An 11,112-nucleotide genomic window follows, 5' to 3' on the forward strand; every position below is an offset into this window, starting at 1 on the left:
TTCACTTTCAGTCTGTATGTGTCCCTTATTTTGAGGTGGGTCTCTTGTAGGCAGCATATATAGGGGTCTTGTTTTTGTATCCATTCAGCAAGTCTTTCCCTTTTGCTTGGGGCATTCAACCCATTTATGTTTAAGGTAATTATTGATAAGTATGATCCCATTGCCATTTACTTTATTGTTTCAGGTTTGGGTTTATACACCCTTTTTGTGTTTCCTGTCTAGAGAATATGCTTTATCATTTATTGGAGAGCTGGTTTGGTGGTGCTGAATTCTCTCAGCTTTTGCTTGTCTGGAAAGCTTTTGATTTCTCCTTCATATTTGAATGAGATCCTTGCTGGGTACAGTAATCTGGACTGTAGGTTATTTTCTTTCATCACTTTTAGTATGTCTTGCCATTCCCTCCTGGTCTGAAGAGTTTCTATTGAAAGATTTTCAGTTATCCTTATGGGAATCCCCTTGTATGTTATTTGTTGTTTTTCCCTTGCGCTTTTAATATTTGTTCTTTGTGTTTGATCTTTGTTAATTTGATTAATATATGTCTTGGGGTGTTTCACCTTGGATTTATCCTGTTTAGAACTCTCTGGGTTTCTTGGACTTAGGTGATTATTTCCTTCCCCATTTTAGGGAAGTTTTCAACTAGTATTTCCTCAAGGATTTTCTCATGGTCTTTCTTTTTGTCTTCTTCTTCTGGGACTCCTATAATTCGAATGTTGGAGTGTTTCATATTGTCCTAGAGGTCTCTGAAATTGTCCTCATTTCTTTTAATTTATTTTTCTTTTTTCCTCTCTGATTCATTTATTTCTACCATTCTATCTTCTAATTCACTAATCCTATCTTCTGCCTCCGTTATTCTATTATTTGTTGCCTCCAGAGTGTTTCTGATCTCATTTATTGCGTTATTCATTGTATATTGACTCTTTTTAATTTCTTCTAGGTCCTTGTTAAACCTTTCTTGCATCTTCTCAATCGTTGTCTCTAGGGTATTTATCTGTGATTCCATTTTGACTTCAAGATTTTGGATCATTTTCACTATCAATATTCGGAATTCTTTCTCAGGTAGATTCCCTACCTCTTCCTCTTTTGTCTGGTTTGGTGGGCATTTCTCCTGCTCCTTTACCTGTTGGGTATTCCTCTGTCTCTTCATCTTGGTTATATTGCTGCGTTTGGAATGGCCTTTTTATATTCTGGTAATTTGTGGAGTTCTCTTTATTGTGGAGCTTCTTCACTGTGGGTGGGGTTGTATCAGTGGCTTGTCAAGGTTTCCTGGTTAGGGAGGCTTGTGTTGGAGGTCTGGTGGGTGGAGCTGGGCTTCTTCTCTCTGGAGTGCAGTGGAGTGACCAGTAATGGGTTATGAGATGTCTAAAGTTTTGGAGTAACTTTGAGCTGCCTGTATATTGAAGCTCAGGGCTGTGTTCCTGTGCTGCTGGAGAATTTGCGTGGTATGTCTTGCTCTGGAACTTGTTGGCCCTTGGGTGGAGCTTTGTTTCAGTGTAGGTATGGAGGCGTTTGATGAGCTCCTATTGCTTAATGTTCCCTGAATTCAGGAGTTCTGATGTTCTCAGGCTTTGGACTTAAGCCTCCTGCTTCTGGTTTTTGGTTTTATTTTTACAGTGGTCTCTAGACTTCTCCATCTGTACAGCACCGATGATAAAACATCTAGGTTAAAGATGAAAAGTTTCTCCACATTGAGGGACACCCAGAGAGGTTCACTGTACTGAGAGAAGAGGGAGGGGGTAGTTAGAGGTGACTGGAATAAGATGAGGTGGGATCAAAAGAGAGAGCAAGCTAGGCATTAATCACTTCCTTATGTGCACTCCTCAGTCTGGACTGCTCAGAGATGTTCACGGAGTTATACAGGGAAGAGGAGAGGGAGGAAGTAGACAGAGGTGGCCAGGAGGGTAAGAGAGAGGAATGAAAAGGAGAGAGACAGGTCCAGCCAGTAATCAGTTCCTTAGGTGCTCTCCACCATCTAGAACACACAGAGAATCACAGAGTTGGATATAAAAGAGATGGGGGGAGGGGGGGGAGAGACAGAGGCCACCTGGTGGAGAGAAAGGAGAGTCCAAAGGAGGAGAGAGTGGTCAAGCCAGTAATCTCGCTGTCAGGTAAAACTGGGTTTTGAAATGTACAAAATTGACAACAAAAACCAAAAAGCAAAGATAAAAAATCTAGAGTAGAGGTTGGATTTTCAAAAATACAATATTAAAGAGATGAAGCAGAAGGAAGAAAGAAAAAAAAAAAGAAAGGGAAAAAAAAGAAAAAAAAATAAGAAAAAAAACCCCACAAGATTAAAAAAAAAATACCAACAACAACCACACAAAGACTATATATGGTGTTTGCCTTAAAAAAGTAGAGTCCTTTTTTTTTTTTTGAAAAGTAATAGTAAGTTATAGAAATAAAAAATAGAGGAGAAATAGATGACTTACCAATTAAAAAAAAAGGTTAGAAAAAAAGAAAATAGAAAAAAAAATAAGGAATGATTGTAAAAATAGTGAAGATATATCTGGCCCTTCTCTGATGTTGTGGGCCGTGTGGGGTCACTTCCAAGGCGGTTCCCTCTGTTTAACTTCTGTTTGCTGGCCTCTTCAGTGTCTGAATTCCGTCCTGACACAGGGGGGTGGTGGTGGACACTTTTTTTTTTTTTTTTTTAGGCCCGCTAGCTCAGTCGCGCTGTGGGGAGGGGGGGATGCTGCAAACAAATAGCACTGTCGTGGGCACACAGTGTCTCAGCCCTGCTGGACCTGTTCCTTCTCACGGCGCACAAACAGCTCCAGCTCTATGGTGCTCAGCCGGGAACCGTCTGAGGCCGGCCCTTGGCTGCGTGCACCTCCCCGGTCTAAGCCACTCAGGTTTGGTGCTCAGGTAGCCCTCAGAGGCACAGATTCGGTTGGGACTGCGTTTTGTGCCCTTCCCAGGTCTGAGTAGTTCAGGAGTTTGGCGAGCACAATCGCTGCGACTTGTCACCTTTTCTGTCTACTGCTCGGTTTTCTGGGTGTACTGCTGGCACTCCTTGTGAGGCGGATGGTGACTGTCCAGCACCCCCAGAAGTCTCAGCAAAGAAGCCTGCCTGCAGTTTGGTAGGTAAAGTCTCTCCGGGGCTGCGATTGCCCCTTTCCAGCCCTTACGGCTCTGGCTGCCTGTCCCTGGCGGGGGATGGTCTACAGCCGGCGATTTCCATTCTGTCCTTTGTTCTGTGCGCGGTCCTGGCAGTGTCTTATGTTCGAGCTTTTCACGTGGTAGCTATCCGCCAGTCTGGTTTGCTAGCCCAAGTTCGATTGCTCTGGTTATGCGTGGGGCGTTTCTGCCCGATTCTTACTGAGCACGGCAGCCCACGCCTCCCGCGCTTCCCTGCCCTGCCCCCATTTGCTAGTGGCGGATGCAGGCGTCTGCGCTGCTTTTCCGCTGGGGGAGTTACTGTTGGGCTTGTAATCTATTGGTTTTAATATTTATTTGTTTTTCCTTCCTGTTATGTTTCTCTCTGTGTTTCCAAGGCTCGCCACAGACGGCAGAAGAGTGTTTCCTTGTGTTTGGAAACCTCTCTTCTTAGAATTCCCTTCCTGGGACGGGCTTCCCTTCCTGGGATGGAGCTCCCTCCCCACCTCCTTTGTCTCTTTTCTCGTCTTTTATATTTTTTCCTACCTGTTTTTGAAGACAATGATCTGCTTTTCTGGTTGCCTGATGTCCTCTGCCTGCATTCAGAGGTTGTTACGTGGAGCTTGCTCCGCGCTGAAATGATCTTTTGAGGAATTTGTGAGGGAGAAAGTGGTCTTCCCTTCCTATTCCTCCGCCATCTTAGGATCACGCCCCAACATTTATTCTTATATTAGAAAACTTTTCTTGTGTCCTTTGTACTTAATGGAAACTGCAGATGGCACTTTGTTATCACATGGACACTTATGGGGGTATAATCTCTACCTATTATATTTTTAAAGCTCAAAAGAGTTGATAGAAATCCATCTCTGAATAGTTTAGAATCTTCAAAAAAGATGCCCTAACAGTGTTCATGCATCCTTTGCTTTAAAGTTGTTGTGAGATTGAGAGTATTACAATTCTTCTGCCAAAGGCCATTTCAGTTTTTCAGTCATTTATTCCTAATTTTAGAAATAATAAATATTCTTTGTACAATGTGTAATAAATGTAGCTATAATGAAGTGAAAGTGAAAGTTTTAGTCTTTCAATCCTGTTGACTCTTTGTGACCCCATGGACTGTATGTAACCAGCCAGGCTCCTCTGTCCATGGAATTGTCCAGGCAAGAATACTGGAGTGGATTTCCATTCCCTTCTCCAGGGATCTTCCCAACCCAGGTCTCAAATGTGGGTCTCCTGCATTGCAGGCAGACACTTTATCATCTGAGCCACCAGGGAAGCCCACACAGTAAATTAAAAGCAGCAATGATGGATTTAAGCTCCAGAGTGAAATAAACTGAGCAAACAATATATTGGTGGTCACTCACAAAACTAAATACTCAGCCTCTTTATAATCACAGTAACAACCTGGTTGCTCTCCCTTTGCTCATCCTATGTCATCCCCTATATCTGGTTTTGCATTTTCAGGAAATTACAGGTGGCAAACATCAGACTTGGCGTTTATAATCTGAATACAGAGGCAACAGAAGAGTCTGAAATGCAGTACTTGGATACAGTCTCGGAAATGAAAAAATGATCTGTTCATTTCCAAGGCAAACCATTCAATATCACAGTAATCCAAGTCTATGCCTCAACCAGTAATGCTGAAGAAACTGAAGTTGAATGGTTCTATGAAGACCTACAAGACCTTATAGAACTAATACCCCCAAAAGATGTCCTTTTCATTATAGGGGACTGGAATGCCAAAATAGGAAGTCAAGGAATACCCAGAGTAACAGGTAAATTTGCCCTTGGAGTACAGAATGAAGCAGGGCAAAGGCTAATAGAGTTTCTCAAGAGAATGCACTGGTCATAGTAAACACCCTCTTCCAACAACACATGAGAAAATTCTATACATGGATCACCCACCCAATGGTCAATACTGAAATCAGATTGATTATATTCTTTGCAGCCAGTGAAGGAGAAGCTTTATATAGTCAGCAAACACAAGACCTGGAGCTGACCATGGCTCAGACCATGAACTCCTTTTTGCCAAATTCAGGTTTAAATTGAAGAAAGTAGGGGAAACCACTAGACTGTTCAAGTATGACCTAAATCAAATCCCTTATGATTATAGAGCAGAAGTGACAAATAGATTCAGAGGATTAGATCTGATAGAATGCCTGAAGAACATGGACAGAGGTTCATAACATTGTACAGGAGGCAGTGATCAAGACCATCCCCAAGGAAAAAAGAATGCTAAAAGGTATATGGTTGTCTGAGGAGGCTTTATAAATAACGGTGAAAAGAAGAGTACCTAAAGGCAAAGGAGAAAAGGATAGATATACCCATTTGAATGTAGAGTTCCAAAGAATAGCAAGGAGAGATAAGAAAGCCTTCCTCAGTGATCAATGCAAAGAAATAGAGGAAACCAACAGAATGGGAAAGACTAGAGACCTCTTCAAGAAAATTAGAGATACCAAGGGAACATTTCATGCAAAGATAGGCTCGATAAAGGACAGAAATGGTATGGACCTAACAGAGTTGCTTGCTCAGTCATGTCCGACTCTTTGCGATCTCGTGGACTGTAGGCCACCCAGGCTCCTCTGTCCATGGGATTCTCCAGGCAAGAATACTGGAGTGGGTTGCCATTTAAGCAGAAGATATTAAGAAGAGGATGCAAGAATACACAGAACTATACAAAAAAAAAGATCTTCATGACCCAGATAAACACGATGCTGTGATCACTCACCTAGAGCCAGATATCATGGAATGCAAAGTCAAATGGGCCTTAGGAAGCATCACTACAAACAAACAAAGTCAGTGGGGGTGATCAACTTCCAATTGAGCTAAGTTAGTGGAGGTGATCAACTTCCAGTTGAGCTTCCAGTCCCTAAAAGATGATGCTGTGAAAGTGCTGCACTCAATATGCCAGCAAATTTGGAAAAGTCAGCAAGTTTGGAAAACTCACAGGACTGGAAAAGGTCAGTTTTCATTTCAATCCCAAAGAAAGGCAATGCCAAAGAATGGTCAAACTACCACACAACTGCATTCATCTCACACGCTAGTAAATTAATGCTCAAAATTCTCCAAGCCAAGCTTCAACAGTACGTGAACCCTGAACTTCCAGATGATCAAGCTACATTTAGAAAAGCCAGAGGCACCAGAGATCAAATTACCAACATCCGCTGGATCATTAAAAAAAGAGAGTTCCAGAAAAACAAGTATTTCTGCTTCATTGACTACATCAAAGCCTTTGACTGCATGGATCACAACAAACTGTGGACAATTCTTCAAGAGATGGGAAGACCAGACCACCTGACCTGTCTCCTGAGAAATGTGCATACAGGTCAAGAAGCAACAGTTAGAACTGGACCTGGAAAAACAGACTGGTTCCAGATCCAGAAAGGCATAAGTCCAGGCTGCATATTATCACCCTGCTTTTCTAACTTAAATTCAGAGTACATCATGACAAATGCTGGACTGGATGAAGCACAAGCTCGAATTAAGACTGTTGGGAGAAATATAAATAACCTCATATATGCAGATGACACCACGCTTATGGCAGAAAGTGAAGAATAACCAAAGAGCCTCTTGCTGAAAGTGAAGGAAGATCATGAAAAAGTTGGCCTAAAACTCAAGATTTAGAAAACTAAGGCCATGGCATCTGGTCCTATCACTTCATGGCAAATAGATGAGGAAACAATGAAAACAGAGATAGACTATTTGGAGGGAGTGGTTCAAAATCACTGCAGATGGTGACTGCAGCCATGGAATTAAAAGATGCTTGCTCCTTGGAAGAAAAGTTAAGACCAATCTAGACAGCATTTTAAAAAGCAGAGCCATTATTTGCTAACAAAGATCCATCTAGTCAAAGCTATGTTTTCTCCAGTAGTCATGTATGGATGTGAGACTTGGACTATAAAGAAAGCTGAGTGCCAAAGGACTAATGCTTTTGATCTGTGGTGTTGGACAAGACTCTTGAGAGTCCCTTGGACAGCAAGGAGATCCAACCAGTCCATCCTAGAGGAAATCAGTCCTGAATATTCATTGGAAGGACTGATGCTAAGGCTGAAACTCCAATCCTTTGGCACCTGATGCGATGAACTCACTCATTTTAAAAGACCCTGATGCTGGGAAAAACTGAAGGTGGGAGGAGAAGGGAACGACAGAATGAGATGGTTAGGTGGCATCAGTGGCTCAATGGACATGAATTTGAGTAAACTTCAGAAGCTGGTGATGGACAGGGAAACCTGGTGTGCTGCAGTCCATGGGATAGCAAAGAGTCAGACAAGAATGAGGGACTGAACTGAACTGATAGAGGTAGAAAGTCATAGAGCTAGAAAACAACTTCAGGAACTTATGCACCACCTTCATATCCAAAAAAGAACAAAGAATTACAACAAACATGAAAGAAGGGCTGTTCCCAAGAAGCTCTAATGAAACGTAGTCCTGTTCAACAAAAGGCTGACTCTTACCTCTGAAGTTTTTCAGCATGTGTAGGAATCCAGTGACAGGCCAGGAGGGTAGCTCTGGGTTCACAGGCTGAGGCTTCTGCATCTGTGCCAAATCGGTCCTGTAACAAAGGACATGGGTTCCATGTCAAGACCAATGGCTAATCACGTGAGCATTGCAAAAAATCCCTTGCTAAGTTTTATGGTAGTCAGGCTGGAGAAAATGGGTGGAGTGAGTGGAACAAAGCCCATAATGTCAGCAGGTTTTCAGATATAGTTGATTTCAGTCAAGTGAAAAGGAAATGACCGAGACCAAGGGTCAGAAACTCTTGAAATTCTTTTGAAATAAAATAGAAAATAGCCAAAAAGACAATGTTGTAATCCGTATGTTAGGGTTCTGAACCTGAGGATTCACACATGGATTCAATCTGTACATTCTGAGCTATGTATTTGCTTATTTATTCCTTTATTTTATAATAGGATCAGAGCTACTATTCTAACTTTATTTCATATATGGTGTATATCAGTCAATCCCAAATTCCCAGTGTAAATTTCCTTCCCCTTTGCCTTTGTTCTGAGTGGAAAAAATTCACAAAAAACTCCAGAAACTTCCAAAAATGTAAAAATTGAAAATGCCACATACCAGGGAATGACTTATGTAGCATTTACTTTACAGTGTATATGTTAGTTGTAAATTTGTCTAGAGATGACAAAGTATACAGGAGGACCTGAAATCAGTCCCCAGGTCCCAAGCAAGAACTGTGGGTCCACTTCATCAAAAAGACAAAAATGTCTCAGAAATCAAAAATCATTAGTGTATACTCACATTTCCAGCACATTTTCCAAGCCCTGCAAAGGAAAACAAAAAAAAGGATCATGTTAATCATTAGAGTTCTGTCCTTTTCCATCTGTTTTCCTATTCCTCTTTCATAATAAGACATGGCTTTCTAATTCTCTTCTAAGTAACCGTCAGAAGCAATCTTCATAACAGACCCTAACCTAAAACATGATGGGCTTCCTCAGGTCACATTAAGGAAGGAAATGAGGCAGGAAGGGTCTGCACAACGCTGCAGCAACATCTAGGTTTCCAGTGTCAGTCTCTGCCCAGTGCTGTCTTCAGGAAGTGATCTCACCATTTATGGTAATGATTAAAGTAAACCAGACAATTGCATAAAAAGAATTACAGATTGCTATAAATTGATACCAGTTCTAAATGTCTTGCCTGTATGACAGGAAGAACCTCGGTGTGTTCAGGAAGTGTGGATAACAGAGTGTGGCAAGGGTTTAGGGGGATGTATACTGAGTTTACTCCAAGAAAATTAACTTTCCCCTGGTCATGAATCTTGCTAATTGTGTTATCATCTGTCTGGATAGGTAATATTTCAGTGTCACAGCAGCTCCTCTAGAAGAGCATTTCTCTGAGGACGGCCCCTCCTTTCTCACCTGGAGCAGCTCCGTGTCCGGCTTGTGGCACATCTCGGTCAGCTCTCTGTACATGTCTTTCAGACTTTCTCTGTACTGAGTCATTCTGAACACACTCTCCTTGAGTTGCTGACAAGTCTCCTTGGCTTCTCACTCCAAGGCCTCCAGATGCAATTGCTCCTCTTCCTGGAGCAACAGAAGCATCCTCTGATATTCAAGCTTAATCATCACCTTCCTTAAGGCCACATAGTCCTGCAGAGATAGTGGATCCAAAGCATTACTTATGTTCACATTCAAAAGAAAACTTCAAATATTATTTCCTTAGTGTCATCAAGGAATTTCCTGACAAACTGCCACATGCATCAAAGAGTCTTGAATATTTTCAGGTCCTTGTTGCCCATGCTTTCTCTGAATTCCTAATCTCTTTCCCTGTTTAAATCAAGTCACCTGAGGGATCCCAGGCTGTCTCCCAAGGAGGATTCTTCCAGGTTCTTACTCCATCAATTATTTCCTCTCCGACTTGAGTCTTGTTTTTCTCTTGTTCCTTTCTCTGATTCTTCTAAATCTTCTTTCATGAAGTAAAACCAATTTTGTCCATAAATTTGTTTGTTTGTTTTTTTCCTGCATGCTGACTCTCTTCAGTCATGCTCAACTCTTTGTGATCTTGTGGACTGTAGCTTGCCAGGTTCCTCTGTCCATGGGATTCTCCAGGCAGGAATACTGGGGTGGGCTGTCATTTCCTCCTCCAGGGCATCTTCCAGACCCAGGGATGTAATCCCTGTCTGTTGTGGAGCCTGCACTGCAAGTGGATTCTTTACCCCTGAGCCATCATTTTCTCTCTAGGGATGATTCTCTTCCTCTCTTCTCCTTCACAGTCACAGTTAGTGCAATGTGTCTTATACCCCATGTCTGAAAAGGCTTATTTCAATCTTCACAACGTGGCCTTGGAATACATTTCATGGCTTCGTCTTCCAATATACTAGCATTCTTTGAATTAGCATATATTAGCCTGTTCTAATTGCAATTACTGATCAGTCATTTGAAACCATTCCTCCAGGGAAGAGACCAGTAGCCTTTTACAGAAACTTACATTGACATAAAAAAATCTAAGGTAAAATTATATAAATATTTATACAAATAAATAGGAACATTTTTAGTCTTACTTCAAAGGACTGAGTTGTCTTAGCTTCCTGATTCAGACTGCTTTGTATTTCTTCTCTCATTTTCCATAAAGAGCTCATTCTCTTCAGGAGTTCCTCCTGCAAAATACCCATGGGATTTAGTGACACAGATGACACCATAATTTTAATCCCCTTATTCATGAGCAGAGGCATTATTCTAAGCAAGGCACAGAAACCTTGACTTAGGAGGCTGTCATTAGACTTTTCCACATTAATTTAATTTGATGCCAATATTTGAATATCTAGGAATAGAACCATATACTAGAGAACTGGAGACACTTTACAGATAATGGAATCCACTTCCCAAGATACTGAGACTCAGACTCTAATAGTCTGGGTAAGAAACCCTCAAGCTCCCATCAGAAGCCTGTGTCCCTGGTGCCACCCGCCCCGGGATGCTTCATTTCCACACGTGTGGACAATTGGGCAACAACACTGAGAGGACACACTATATGTGAGGATCCACACTCAGAACTCCCACCTCCACGATCTCCACCCCATCACCATCATCGCATCCTCGTCTTCCTCTCTGACTTAGGAGCCTCTGGATCCCAAACTACTCGAGAGGCATCACCTACCCGGGACTCCTCAGCAGCCCTGTGTATTGGACTGTGGCTGTGAGCTGCGTGCTCGGGGCATTCAGAGCAGGGCCCACAGAGCAGGGTCTGGTCAGCTTCACAGAAGAGGCCTTTGGCTTCCTGGTGTGTCACGCAGATCTGCTCCTCAGAGCTGTGGTCGTGGTCAGCTCTGGCCTGTCTGGCAAGGGAAGCCAGCCTCTTGAGGACAATGTTGGTTTGGAAATCGGGCCTCTCTGATAGTCCCCTGCACTCAGGGCAGCTCCTTGGGGTCTGGCCTTCTTCCCAGCAAAGGCTCAGACAGGGACGGCAGGAGCTGTGCCCACAGTCTATGGTGATGGGGTCCAGGAAGCAGTTCATGCAGATGGAGCAGGTGAGTTCACTCTGGAAGACCTGCAGTGTGTCTGAATCCAT

General features: G+C 42.5%; 1 pseudogene; it reads right to left on the reverse strand.

Moving 5' to 3' along the window:
• Positions 1-11,112, reverse strand: part of LOC120874850 — a 22,466-nt pseudogene extending 11,354 nt beyond the window's left edge.

Source organism: Oryx dammah, unplaced genomic scaffold, assembly GCF_014754425.2.
Source record: "Oryx dammah isolate SB20612 unplaced genomic scaffold, SCBI_Odam_1.1 HiC_scaffold_15, whole genome shotgun sequence".
Classification (NCBI taxonomy): domain Eukaryota; kingdom Metazoa; phylum Chordata; class Mammalia; order Artiodactyla; family Bovidae; genus Oryx; species Oryx dammah.